At 43.4% G+C, this 14,066-nt stretch overlaps 1 long non-coding RNA gene across 1 annotated transcript; it reads left to right on the forward strand.

Annotated features, from left to right (window-relative positions):
- The first annotated feature begins 765 nt into the window (after positions 1 to 765).
- Positions 766 to 3,697, forward strand: LOC134467426 (uncharacterized). The gene is made up of 4 exons (XR_010038547.1): positions 766 to 838; positions 1,344 to 1,415; positions 1,748 to 1,809; positions 3,188 to 3,697. It is a non-coding gene; the product is annotated as an uncharacterized LOC134467426 (long non-coding RNA).
- Positions 3,698 to 14,066: the final 10,369 nt, after the last annotated feature.

Genomic DNA, 14,066 nt, shown 5'->3' on the forward strand with positions numbered 1-14,066 from the left:
ACAGGGTTGGCTGCAGCAGCGTACGCATGTACACCAGGCCTCAGAAGGGAGGTGGGACAACCATGATCTCCTGGCTGCATAGGAGAGAGGGTGGGTACACAACATGCTGCAAGACCCAGTTTACACGTAATATTTATATTTTTGTCTTTTTTGCACGTGAACAGAGCTTCAATTTCCTAAAATAGATTTTTAGAGTTTAAGTGGAGATTTCTAAGGTACACCTGTCAGTAGGGTGTTTCATTTGATCAACATGCTGTGTTTATATGTAAAGAGATAAAATAAATATTCGCTTTTAAAAATATCTGCATATGTACATGTAATCAAGGCCTGAAACATGTGAAAAACATACATCCACATAAAACCAGCCTGAATGCTGGACTAATGCATACACTCAAAACAAGCAGTAAAGTCTTTTATTATTTTGATGGCCCTTAATCAGACCTTATATGAAATTAAGCCTTGGTGCTGTGGATTTATTGCATACATTTATTTGAATATACTGTACAACATCTTCCTGTGGAAGTCTGACTTGTCACTAATGGAAAAAAAACCCTAAACCATGTGGATTTTCACCCTCTGGTGAATTTACCATCTATTTTTTCCCAATACCATTCTAGTACTTCTCGATGCCATTTAGTGTTTCATGCCATTGTCAGTCCTTGTGTGATGCCATCTGCTGCACACTGTTCATGTATTGTGTGTGTGTGTTTTCTTTCTTTCTTTCTTTCTTTCTTTCTTTCTTTCTTTCTTTCTTTCTCTGTAACAGGGACTTCAGGGCTTCGTCGGGAGTGTAGGCAACACTGGACCACAGGAGCCAGGCGAATCACCAGGCCCTGCAGTCAGTATGCACACATTCGTACACACACACACACACTACAGTGTAATTCATCAGTCCCTGCTGGTCACACATTACTCACACATGTACAGTATATACACACCCACATACATGATGTTGACCTGGAATAAACATAGAGCGAGGCCCATCTGTAAAACTTGAATGCCCTGAGTTTTACATAATAATGGTCATGTTATCTCCTGAGTTTTCCTTCCCATCAAAATCCTCAATATCTTTGTGTTTGGACAATATTCCCTTTGAACCGAAGAGCAGGACATGACAAAATGAGCTGAGAAACGTTTCTTCACCAAGGCACTCCAAAAAATGTCTTTATTTGAATGCCATGTCTACTGAGGACCTTTTAAATTGCCCATGTGTAGCGGCTAGAAGGCCCAATAGGCAATTGTTAGCAATATATAATATATAAACCGTCTCTGTGACAAGATTTTCTTTTTAACTAACTTTGGAGATTTTTATTTTGTCCAATTAATCCCCATCTCACCCCCAGGGTGATCGAGGGCCTAAAGGCTCACAGGGAGCCAAAGGGGTCGAAGGAGAAGAGGGACCCGCAGGACAACAGGTAAGGATGGCCATTTTTGTTTGTCCATCGGCACGTTCGTGATGGTGTATGGCGCATGCTGTGCAAATCTGTGCAACGCACATGTGTGCTGTAAAATTACAATGCATTCTGGTAAGAAATTTTGAATACATTGAATGCATTGTGATTGCGCAGTGCACATGGGATTTGTGTAGCATCACAAATGGGGCCAGTGACAACTGGATGCAGCCATTTTGTTTGTGTCAGTCTTATTGTCTTGAGTTGGTCCTGTGTGTGTGTGTGTGTGTGTGTGTGTGTGTGTGTGTGTGTGTGTGTGTGTGTGTGTGTGTGTGTGTGTGTGTGTGTGTTCGAAGGAGAGCCAGGGGAGAGGGGAAACGGTGGATTCCCAGGCACTCAAGGACCCAGTGGACAGAGGGTGAGCTAGAGTAAATGTTGTGCTCCACCCCTGTACATAAGCATACAGTACATGTACCTTCAGACAAGAATTTCCTTTACTGTCATTTAGCTGTATTTCGTTAGCAGTGTACTAACCTGCTCTCACCCTTGAAATGTAAAAAAGGTAAGCACAAGGAGTTATTTTTTCCGAGAGTAGAGTAGAGCAGTTGTTTCAGGGTTCTGTATTCATCAGTGCTGCCTGTGCTCCCTGGCGCACTGATGTAGGGCTTTCAGGCCGACCAGAACGGAGGTTGTGCCGGTGCCTGCACCAGTTACGTTCGGCACTAAAGTGCTTATCTCTGAACCCCCCCATGTTCATACCAGGCTCTGAACAATTTCCGCACGTGACTGTGTTACCCGGATGAACCTGCTGACGGCCACACTGTCGTCACGGTTCATGGAGAAAAACCTAGTATTTTGCGGTTCGCATTGCGAACCAACTTTCCGGTTCGCGAACGGTAATATCTGTGGCGGGAACACGACGGCCGGTTCGCGATTAGGTGCGGGAACGGGCTCCAGCGCGGTTCTCAGTCGGCCTGAACGCGCTAATGGAGGCAGAACCCTGAAACGCCTACTACTCTGCTCTCAGAAAAAACTCCTTGTACTTGACCTTACTGTCTTTCAGTGTGCGAATCTGCTCTCACCTAAATATCCAGACCGCAACTGTATCCTCGCTTCAAGTTTACAAGCTTATTTATTTAAAAAGGGACGGCATATATTACCAGCATTTAAACAAAAATGGAAATTAGCCTCATGGCTATAATCTTGTGTATTTAGCATCTTTTGTCCCTTGACAGGTTTGATGTTCCTTTAAAAAACAAGGTTTAAACAAAACTAAAAATACAGTTATAGTACACAGTTGTAGAATTATAGAGTCAAAGATATTTCACACATTTTAAAAATAAATAATACAAAATACAATTACAAGATACAATACACAAATGAGTTAAAGAACAGCTGCCAGTACTAGTAGCCTAGCTATGTGAAATTTATGTTGACAGCATTGACAATCCAGTAACCTCAATTTTAACTGTTTACTGAATGAGTTTACTGTTTGCAGTTCTCTAATTATACTGGGAATTGTGTTCCAGGTGTGAGAGACTCTGTAAGAGAAAACAGCCTGACTAAAAGCGCTCTTTCTAAATGGAACAGAGCAATCACCCCTGGAACTGGCTCTGGTAGCCCTATTTATACTTTTTGTAATAAATATCTGTAGAGGAGGAGGGGCCAGGCCATGAAGAATTTTATATAGTAAAACTGAATCATTATATTTAATATAGTTATCCCAGTCCAACAGACTGCTTCCTCACTCGTGTTTACATTAAAGCTGATACTCCACTCTGAACACTTTGTTTTAGATGTTCTACACTGGAGCTGGAATGAACCCTGTCAGATCCTTCTTCCTGCTACGTTCAAGAGGAACTTCATGAACCACTGGGTAAGAAAAATATGTACAAATTATGCATAAAATTTGTAAACTACTTTCAATTCAGATATAATAGATGTAATGGTGTTGCATTGTTTTGGTCTTTTATAGAATGTGCAATGCACTGCATGTATTTCTCAGCTGCTCACATGTAACTATAATATGGTTTCTGTTCTTCCCTCCTCGTGCCTGCGCCCGTCCGTGCGTTCGTTCGTGCCTGCGTGCGTCCGTGTCTCCGTCCAGCTGGCTGTGCGTGCGTCCGTCTCTGCGTCCGTGCCTACGTCTGGCCGGCCGTGCGTCCGTCTGTGCCCACGTCCGTGCCTCCGTCTGTGCCCACGTCCGTGCCTCCGTCTGGCCGGCTGTGCGTCCGTCCGTCCGTGCGTCAGTCGGTCTGTGCGTCTGTGCCTATGTCTGGCCGGCCGTGCGTCCGTCTGTGCCCACGTCCGTGCCACCGTCTGGCCGGCCGTGCGTCCGTCTGTGCGTCCGTGCCTACGTGGCGGGACGTGCTTCCGTCTGTGCCCACGTCCGTGCCTCCGTCTGGCCGGCTGTGCGTGCGTCCGTGCGTCAGTCCGTCCGTGCGTCAGTCCGTCTGTGCGTCCGTGCCTACGTTTGGCCGGACGTGCATCCGTCTGTGCCCACGTCCGTGCCTCCGTCTGGCCGGCTGTGCGTGCGTCCGTCCATGCGTCAGTCCGTCTGTGCGTCCGTGTCTACGTCTGGCCGGACGTGCGTCCGTCTGTGCTTCCATCTGTCCGTGCCTCCGGCCGGCCAGCTGTCCGTCCGTGTGTGCGTGCCCTTGTCCGTGTGTGCATGCCTGCGTCTGTCTGTCCATTCGTCCGTCTGTCGGTGCGTCAGTCCGTGCCTACGTCCAGCCGGGCCCATGTCTGTGCGTCCGTGCGTCTGTCAGTCTGTTTGCCCGCAAAAACAAAAAAACAGTAGGGGGTCTACCAAAAAATCAAAAAGTGATTTTTTTAGTGTGTGTGTGTGTGTCTGTATTTGGTCTCCTATAGAATTGACTTAAGATACTGTTGATGGTGTTCAAAGCATTAAATAGTCTTCCTCCCTGTGACATCTCTGATATGCTCTCTTTTTATGCCCCTGCCCGAGCTCTCCGATCCGCTGATGCCACGCTGCTAAGGATTCCTACCCTTCCACCAAAGGAAATTGGTGAAGCCGCCTTCGATATGTACGCGCCCAAGAGATAGAACTCTGCCTCTTCACATCAGAGACACTACCTCCATCAACTCGCACAACCCTTTACCCTCGCCTATTCTTAGCTGCTCAGGCCCTACAGGCTCCACATGTCGTGCCCTGATGTGCAAAATCTGTAGTAAATCTGTGTTTTAATCCGTGCGTGATTGCAAAGCGTGTGTGTGCGTGTGCGTCTGTGTGCGTCTGTGTGCGTCTGTGTGTGTGTGTGTGTGTGTGTGTGTGTGTGTGTGTGTGTGTGTGTGTGTGTGTGTGTGTGTGTGATTACAAAGCGTGTGTGTGTGTGTGTGTGTGTGTGTGTGTGTGTGTGTGATTACAAAGCGTGTGTTTGTGATTACAAAGTGTGCAGCAGTGTGTGATTACAAAGTGTGTTTGTGTGTGTGTGTGTGTGTGGGGGGGGGGGTTAATATGTGGTTTGAAGTGTTGGGGGGACACTGAAATTGTTTTTTGTATTTTTTTTCATGTATCCTTTTATTGTCTATTATTGTACGTTACATTTTGCTTTTGTTAAAAGATGGAAAAATTAAGGTAATGAAAAGAAATGGAAGAAAAAGTAAGAAATTATTGGTCCCCCATAAGGGGGGGGTGGTGGTTGGGTTTATAAAAAAAGTGTGTGTGTGCGCGCGCACGCACGTGTGTGCGATTACAAAGTGTGTGTGTGTGTGTGTGTATGTGTGTGTGAGCGAGAGAGAGATTGTGTGTGTGTGTGTGTGTGTGTGTGTGTGTGTGTGTGTGTGTGAGCGAGAGAGAGATTACAAAGTGTGTGTGTGTGTGTGTGTGTGTGTGTGTGTGTGTGTGTGTGTGTGTGTGTGTGTGTGTGTGTGTGAGTGTGCGTGAGTGATTACAAAGCGTGAATGTGTTGGCGTTAATATGTGGTTTGAAGTGTTGGGGGGACACTGAAATTGTTTTTTGTATTTTTTTTCCTGTCTTTATCCTTTTTTTCCTGTATCCTTTTATTGTCTATTATTGTACGTTACATTTTGCTTTTGTTAAAAGATGGACAAATTAAGGTAATGAAAAGAAATGGAAGAAAAAGTAAGAAATTACTGGTCCCCCATAAGGGGGGGTGGTGGTTGGGTTTATAAAAAAAAGTGTGTGTGTGCGCGCGCACGCACGTGCGTGTGATTACAAAGCGTGTGTGTGAGCGAGAGAGAGATTACAAAGTGTGTGTGTGTGTGTGTGTGTGAGTGTACGTGAGTGATTACAAAGCGTGAATGTGTTGGCGTCATGCAGATGGTCATTTTTCTTATTTATTTTTATTTTACACTTCTACACGTCATCCCCCAAGCTGTATTATTTGCTATGATATTAACCCCTCCTTGCATCTGCACTTGTTGTTCTGTATATTTCCTGTGCTCTTTGTATTTGCTATGATGTGATGTTGGCTATGATTATGTCTTCTTTGAAAGCCGCTTTGGTTATAAAGCGTCTGCCAAATGCAATGTAATGTAAAGGTATACAAGTATTAATAGACAAATCATCTGATCTGCCTTTTCTGTACCACAATAAAAGGAAAAGAAACACCATCACACAAATTTGCCTACGGCAGATGTTCATTTTTCTTCTTTATTTTTATTACACGTGTGTGTGTGTGTGTGTGTGTGTGTGTGTGTGCGCCCCCCCCCTTTTTTTTTTTTTTTACAATGAGGACGCTCCACTGACACCCTGTCATTTTTCACTTGTCAAAAGTAGGCTTATCATGCACTTCAAGCGGTGCCAATTTAGCATACTCGGTGCTGCAAGTGTGCTGAAGTACTGTTTTAGTAGTGCTCCAGTGCATTAATAGTACAGTGAAAAGTTCACTTTGTTCTATGTATAGTCATCAAAAGTACAGTAAGTGTGTGCTTTTCATCTGGGCACTGCGCCTTAAGTGTTGTTGGCCCCAAGCTTTGGAATTCACTCCCACTGTCACTTCGTCAGTGTTCTACTCTGTCTACTTCTAAATCTAAGATGAAGACACACCTCTTCACTTCTGCTTTTTCATCACACTGACAGGCACTTCCACTTAACTTTAATTATTAGTTTATTTTTTCTCATTTTTATTTGATTTTCAAATGCATTCTACTTCTTTTTCTTATTTTAAAACATTTATTTTTTATTTTATTTCTATTTTATTTTGCCTTTTAATTATTCTCCTATTGTTAATTCATTGAAGCTTTGTTACTTACTCTATTGTTATCTATTTGTTTTGATTGTAAAGTGTCCTTGGGTATCTTGAAAGGCGCTCAAAATACAATGCATTATTATTATTATTAGGCTATTTGCAGGGGGTATGGATTGTCTGAACATATTCAGACAGGCAGAGCTGCATACTGACCTCTTCCACATTGGCCATGAGGTTCCGTTGGCTGCGTGTGACCACCTCAGCACAGGGTCGGCACATTCGGCCTGTCCACTTCATAGTCACCTCAGACCAGCAACTGAATAGACGAAAAACATATCTACGCTTCATTGAGTAAGCGCAAGCCCCATTTGGAAACTCCAACTCCCATTGTCATTGTGACAGCACTCCACAGCACACAAGTGCACACTGTACACAACAAAATTGAATTTATGCCTCACCCGTGCAAGGGGGCAGCCCTCGCCCCAAGGTAGCAGTGTGGCGGGACAGTACTCACCAATCTGGCGGGTCGGGAGTCAAATCGGCAACCTTTGGGCTACTGTCTGATGCCCTAACCGCTTACCCATGACTGCCCTAGAGTAGAGCAGAATATAAAATACTGGTACTGTATTACATTGCATTACACTTACGTTCGTGACTCATAGAGAGCATAACAAACACTTCCAATGTACACAACCAGATTTGTTCTTTTAAAACGGTGCCAGCAAGAGCAAAGAACCCAAGCAAACAGATAGAATGCGTCTCTCATACAAAAAAAATATTTCAACCCAGACTGGTTTTCGAGTAAGCTACTGGAAAGGATTCACCCAATGTTTGAGAAAAAACTCTATCCATTTTTGCAGATAAGCCCAGCACATTTCAAAATTGAATGCATTATTAATAAAGGCTCCACCTTTTTAATGGAAGCAATACAAAGCTGGCTACATTTTCAGTTCTACCCACAAGAAACAGAAGAAGAAATATTACAACAAATGCTGTGGTTCAATTCAAATATAGTGAGTGGAGGGCAGGTAATGTTTTTAAAACATATGTTTAAGAAAGGAATTCTTTTTGTGAAAGACATAGTAAATGATAAATGTGAATTCCTCTCATACAGACAACTAAAACATAAGTACGGGCAGGTATGTACCATACAAGAATACAATCAACTAACGGCATCCGTGCCTTTAAACTGGAAACAGAAAATAAAATCTAGCTGTAGTGATCATTTAGTATGTCGACCAAATAAACAAAACAGATGGTTAAACAGAACCAAAATTAACAAGGAAATATACCATTTTTACCTACAAACTGACAAATTGGTGGAGTGTCCATGGAAAATATTTGACAATTTGACATTTTTTCAATATAAATTGATTTTCAAATATTTAAACACTAAAAAAAATGCTGCATATTTAGGGTATTGAAAAAAATCCATTCTGTCGATTTTGTTCAGAAGAAGAGGAGACAACACAACATTTACTTTGGTACTACTCCTCAACTGCTGTATTCTGGCTTGAAGTTGAAAACTGGTTGCTAAAGTATATAAGCTTGCATTTAGATCTCCCTACTATACTCCTAGGTGACTTGGCAAGCGAAAACCAGGGATTGCAAAATATTATTATTTTGTTGGGCAAAGTGTTCATACATAGAACAATGGATATGAAGACATTGACTATAAGAGCTTTTAAAAATTATATCAAACACTACTGTAAAATAGAATGTGTAATGGCTAATGAGACAGGAATGGTGAAATATGCAAATAGATGGTTAGAATTAAAAGATGGCGAAGGTTGGCCTTAGGGTCTTTTTGTTGTTATCTCTTAATTAATGTAATACTTCTCATTGCATCAGGATAAAATGTAAACTGTAACTTCATCCCCGGGGGAGGGTGGGTGGGTATATGAGGGTGGTGGGTGGATACTAAATATACGGTCTGACATTTTTGGGGGACCTCAGATTTGAATATTTTGTTTCCTTCTTATTTTTTTTTCTTTTTACTACTGTCCTTCTTTGTTGTTAAACCCATGTTTTGTTTATTGTATTGTTTTATTGAAAAAGAAAGGTAAATGAAAATATATTAAAAAAAAAAAGAAATACAAAAAATTAGGTCCCCCATAAGGGGGTGGTGGTGGTTGGGTTTAGAAAAAAAACAAAAACAAAAAAAAAAACAGATAGAACTGCCAGCCAACTACAGAACAAGTTCATAATACTGTAAAGAGCTCTCATGGGACTTCAGGGCATTTTCTCAAGTGCTCAAAGATGTTTGTTTTTATTTGTAAGAGACGGACCCTCAATTTAGAAGAGGGCTGTGCAAAATGGCAGGGTCATTTTTGTCCCACTTCAGTCCTGTTCATAGATAATGAAAGGTGCAAAATGAGGACAATGCTCGAAGTTAAATTGGAGAAAAAAGATGAACTCTTAGTGCACAAATACATCCAACGTGACAAGAGCAACAACAGTGTTTCTTTTCAAATAAAGAAACTTTTGCGAAACAGAGCAGACCTTGAAAAAATATAATCAACATATCATCTTTTCAAAGCACAATAGGCTACTTCAGAGAAAACACCTTTAAAAAACATCGGCCTGATTGGATTTCATTTTGTTAGATGTGAAAGTGAAAATAGATTGCTGTGACTGACTAAAATGTCCAGTTTGAAAGGTCATATGGGTAGATCTGTTATTTTTTCCTGTGTGCATGGCCTCTGTTCTTGCATGAAAGACACCCATGATGTCCTGTCACATTCTGTGGCAGCAAAAATAGCCTTCCAATAATATAAAGGTCACCATCCTCTGAAACCGCTAGAGCTGGAGATGCAAATGATCATATAATATGTATTGTGTAACATTGGCCACAGGTTTTGAACGAAAGGTCCAGCTATAAGTGAAGTCAGTCACTGATTAAATATGTTCTGGTCATAGGCCTATGTGTTCTATTCATATTCGTATTCACATGTACAGTGCTGTGCAGCATGACTTTTGCATGAAGTTGTCAAGCGTAACACAAAAAAAAAACCTACAGTACCTCCTAGTTTTTGAGGTGTGACTGGTACTGGCCCATTTGTCTGAAGATGTCTTAGAATTCTTGAAATGACCACAGACCGCTATATGTAACTATATGGAATGGACTCGGTGTACATGGTGGTTTCAGTCACAATCACTTGTCAATCACACTATATGCCATGTGAGATAATTGCTGGGAACAGCAGGAAGGGAATCTGACATGGGGGACCAAGGGGTCAGTCGTCCCGGACCCGGGGAGTGAGGGCCCAGAATAAGGTCCCCTTTACATTGCATGTATTGGGAGAGGGGCCTTTCAACTGTTTTCATCCCCGGCCCGCCAAAGGTGTCAGTGGCCCTGAATGGCAGAGAAATGGGTTGGGTTGGAGAAATGTCTTCAATGTAGTCGTCATGGTGACACGCAATCACTATCACGCAATCACGTTTCAGAGATCAAAGGTAGATTACAGAGTAGCGTAGCCTACTCTGTAGAAAGGTGTGATGCTGTACACGTACACAGATCTTTGCATCTTACAAGCATCTGTGTTTGTATGTGTGTGTGTGCATGTGTACACTGAGTTGAGAACATAGAGTCCTGGATGTGTGCACTGAAAAAAGCAGTGTCATGTGCCTATTGTGTGTGTGTGTGTGTGTGTGTGTGTGTGTGTGTGTGTGTGTGTGTGTGTGTGTGTGTGTGTGTGTGTGTGTGTGTGTGTGTAGGGAAGCCAACAGAGGGGGACAAAGGGGATCAGTTGTTCTCGGCCCAGGGAGAGAGGGGGCCCAAAATATCATTGGATTCGGGGCCCTATCAAATGACTTTGTCCCGGGCCCGCCAAAAGCTGTCTGCGGTCGTGTGTGTGTGTGTGTGTGTGTGTGTGTGTGTGTGTGTGTGTGTGTGTGTGTGTGTGTGTGTGGGTGGATGTGGGTGGATGTGTGTGGGTGTGGCTGTGGCTGTGTGTGTGTGTGTGTGTCCGTGCGTGTGTGTGTGTACACATACTTGTGCGCATGTGAGTGTGCATGAGAGAGAAAATTATGGAACACAAGGAAAAATATGGATGGGGGATCAGACACGGATAGAATGAGCAAACAAGAGAGAGACAGAGCGAGAAAGAGAGAGGGAGAGAGAGAGAGGGAGGAAAAGAACATTTCTCATGTCAATATCGAAGCGGTGCACCACATTGCCATCTGCTGGCCACAACGAGCACTGCCACGCACATAAAGACCCTGCTCACCCACCACAGCGCTGCTAGTCCGGTGTGTGCCAGAAGGAGCGCATCTCAGCCCAGCTCACCACGGCACAGCACAGCTCTCCTCACCTCAGCGCAGCGCGCACAGAGGCATGCTCGGTAGTCCCCGCTCCTTCACTCTCTCCCACGGCGAGTTGCGGAGCGCACGGCACCGCGCAAAGATGCATCTCTCCCTCAGTTGCCTGAGCAGGTTCATGGTGGTGGTGGGGCTCCTCAGCTTCGTCTGTCTCCTGGTGGCCATCGGCACGGATTATTGGTACATCATCAACGTCTCCGAGCACAGCCACAACTTTTCAGCGAGCCAGAGCTCACACACCGGACTCTGGAGAGTGTGTGACTGTGAGTTCTTTCTTTGACCTCTTAGGGTGTCAGGACACACACACACACTCACACACACACACACAAAGCAGGTTTTTTTTTACTGGACTGGACTCCTTTTTGGAACTTCAAAGTGTTTCAGCTTTCAACCAAATGTGTTTTTCATTATTTAAGTCTCTTTGCCTGTTTAGTGAAAAAGGCATTTGGTTGAAGGGTGAAAAGGGTGTAGTTCAGTTGTTTGCAATTTTAGGCTGTTGACCAATGACCTACATAAAGGGGAATCTTCAGAGACATTTGTTTGTGTTTGGTCGTTGCCAAAGTCAGATTTACCCTAGGTAATAATAAATTGTGTCTGTTCCTTTCCTAGCCATATTTAGATTACAAAAAAACGAACCCTTCTTTGCATCTGCACTTGTTGTTCTGTATATTTCCTGTGCACTTTGTGTCTGCTGGTGATGCTGTGATTATGTCCTCATTTGTTAGACGCTTTGGTTATAAAGCGTCTGCCAAATGCAATGTAATGTAATGTGTCTATTCATTGGCAAGTCATACAGGTGTATGATTATCATGAACTCATCTTTTCCTCCAGACCAAAGCCAGTGCACACCTTTGGTGAATCCATTTAAAAGTGCTGGAAACCTCACACATTCACAGACGCAGATGATCAGTAAGTATCTTGTTTAAATTGTTCAAAACAAAACACTGATTCAAAAATGTTTGCTTAGCTGTATCTCTCACATACTTTTCATTTGTTAAAAGTTGTGTTTTGTGAGTGAGATTGTGATTATATGACAGAAGGAACAGTGACAAGTACATGAGTTTACCACACTTTCTACTCAAAACTTAATTACTGTGCACATAACTGAATGAAGTGGAAACAATGTTGCTTGGAATGCTGTTGCTTGGAATTTGGAATTACTTAGAACTATACTCAGAATTCATTCATTGAAGGCGTAGGAGCTAATATGTAAGATGCCAACAGTGTTGTGTGGCATGCTGAATACTGTCTGAAATGCCCATCGGACCAAGAATACCTTTGTGAATGGGCAATCAGGAATACCTTAGAGAAATATGACTGCCTGCCTGGGGGTACAGTAGTACGGGCACCGCTAGGCTACTGCATAATCAGACCACCTGTCTGTCTTCCAGCCCACAGCATGCTTTCTCAGAAGGTATTGGCATTTCACAGCATTGTAGAAATCCCCAGACACACACGCACGCACGCATGCACGCGTGCATGCATGCATGCACGCACACACACACACACACACACACACACACACACACACACACACACACACACACACACACACACACACACACACACACACACACACACACACACACACACACACACGCGCGCGCGCGCGCACGCACACACATGCACACCTGCACACACGCACGCACTGTTGGGAGCAGTGAGATGGACAAGATGTGGAAATATGGATGAGGAGGAGAGGAAGAAAAAAATGGAGAGAAAGAAGAAAGAGAGAAATCCATTGCTGTCAATATTGTGAGCTTTATATGCTCTGTACAATTAATGTTCTTTTTAAAAATATACATACTTTGGGGGACTTTTGGACTTTATTATTAGGACAGTACAGTGAAAACGGTGACAGGAAATGAGTGGGAGATAGAGATGGGGAAGGATCAGCAAAATCACCCCGGCCGGTATCGAATTCGGGTCACCAGCGTAGCAGTGCAATGACCCACCGTTAGAGCCTCGGCAGGACTATGGTGTCTAAGTTGGCTCACATGTAAAAATGTTATTGCAACTGCATCAATTATTGGACTGATTGGCACCACATTGATATTCACACTGACATTCTCCCTGTTCTTGCAAGTGGGAAGAAGACAGAACATCAGCATAAGCCTGTAATACAATTTCCAAAATGTCTGTGCATTCAGCACACAGATGATCAGTCGTGCTTGTCAGGCTTGTAGCCTGATGGTTAACCTTATACATGGTCTGGACATATTGTCCCTAGTTCCTACACTGTTGCCTTGGAGTCAGGGCTCTCAAATTTAAGTTTACCGGCGTACTGGCACCCAGCCTTCATCATCAGTGCTTGGCCCATACTCTTTCCACTGACATGACTATGATTTCACTTTAATGTACAGTTAAGAAGTTTCATAACACAAATTAAAATTGAGTTTGGATGCCCCCTCTCACCATTGAGCTGTCTGTGCAATAGCCTCTGATTAGTATGGAGCCTTCTCCTCACGCTCTCCAAATGTTACATTAAGTGCAGGGAAGCCAATTTGAAGCCAATTTGAATTTCTCTTGTCAATGTCAGTGCCAGCTCTTATGGAAAAGCCCCCCCCCCCCCCCCCCCCCCAGAAATGCGATGGTTGTGAGTAACACAGTTGGTGGTAACACATTTCTGCCCTTTTTTGAGTGTTGTGCTAACTGCAGACCTCAGAACTTTCACCACAAGACCTTAATCAGTTCATATTTTTACAAGCTTTATCTGCATGATTGTAAATATAGGCCTAATTTCCATATCAGGTTCTTATGCATGTGTTGACAACACAGTGTCAGTGTGTGTGAGCGTGAGCGTGTTTGTGTGTGTGAGCTTGCATGATGCATGCATGCGTGCATGTGTGTCTGTGCTGTAACAGAATGTGTTGAGTATCATGAAGTTTCTCCAAGATGCGTGACCAAAAGTTTGTACCAGTGTGTAAGATGTACCAGCAGCCGGTTGTATAAAACTATTTATGACTCCCCCCCCCCCCTTTATTGTCTATTTTCCCCTTCGTTGTAGTGCAGTTCAGTTCATATATTTTCAGCTGCTGTTGCCATCAGTTGAATGAGATGAGGACAGAGAGAGAGAGAGAGAGAGAGAGAGAGAATGAGGGAAAGAGTGAAAGTGAAAGCCCATTGGGAAACTCCAACTCCCATTGTCATTGTGACACAGCACACAAGTGAACACTGCACA

The sequence above is a fragment of the Engraulis encrasicolus genome, chromosome 2, assembly GCF_034702125.1.
Source record: "Engraulis encrasicolus isolate BLACKSEA-1 chromosome 2, IST_EnEncr_1.0, whole genome shotgun sequence".
NCBI lineage: Eukaryota > Metazoa > Chordata > Actinopteri > Clupeiformes > Engraulidae > Engraulis > Engraulis encrasicolus.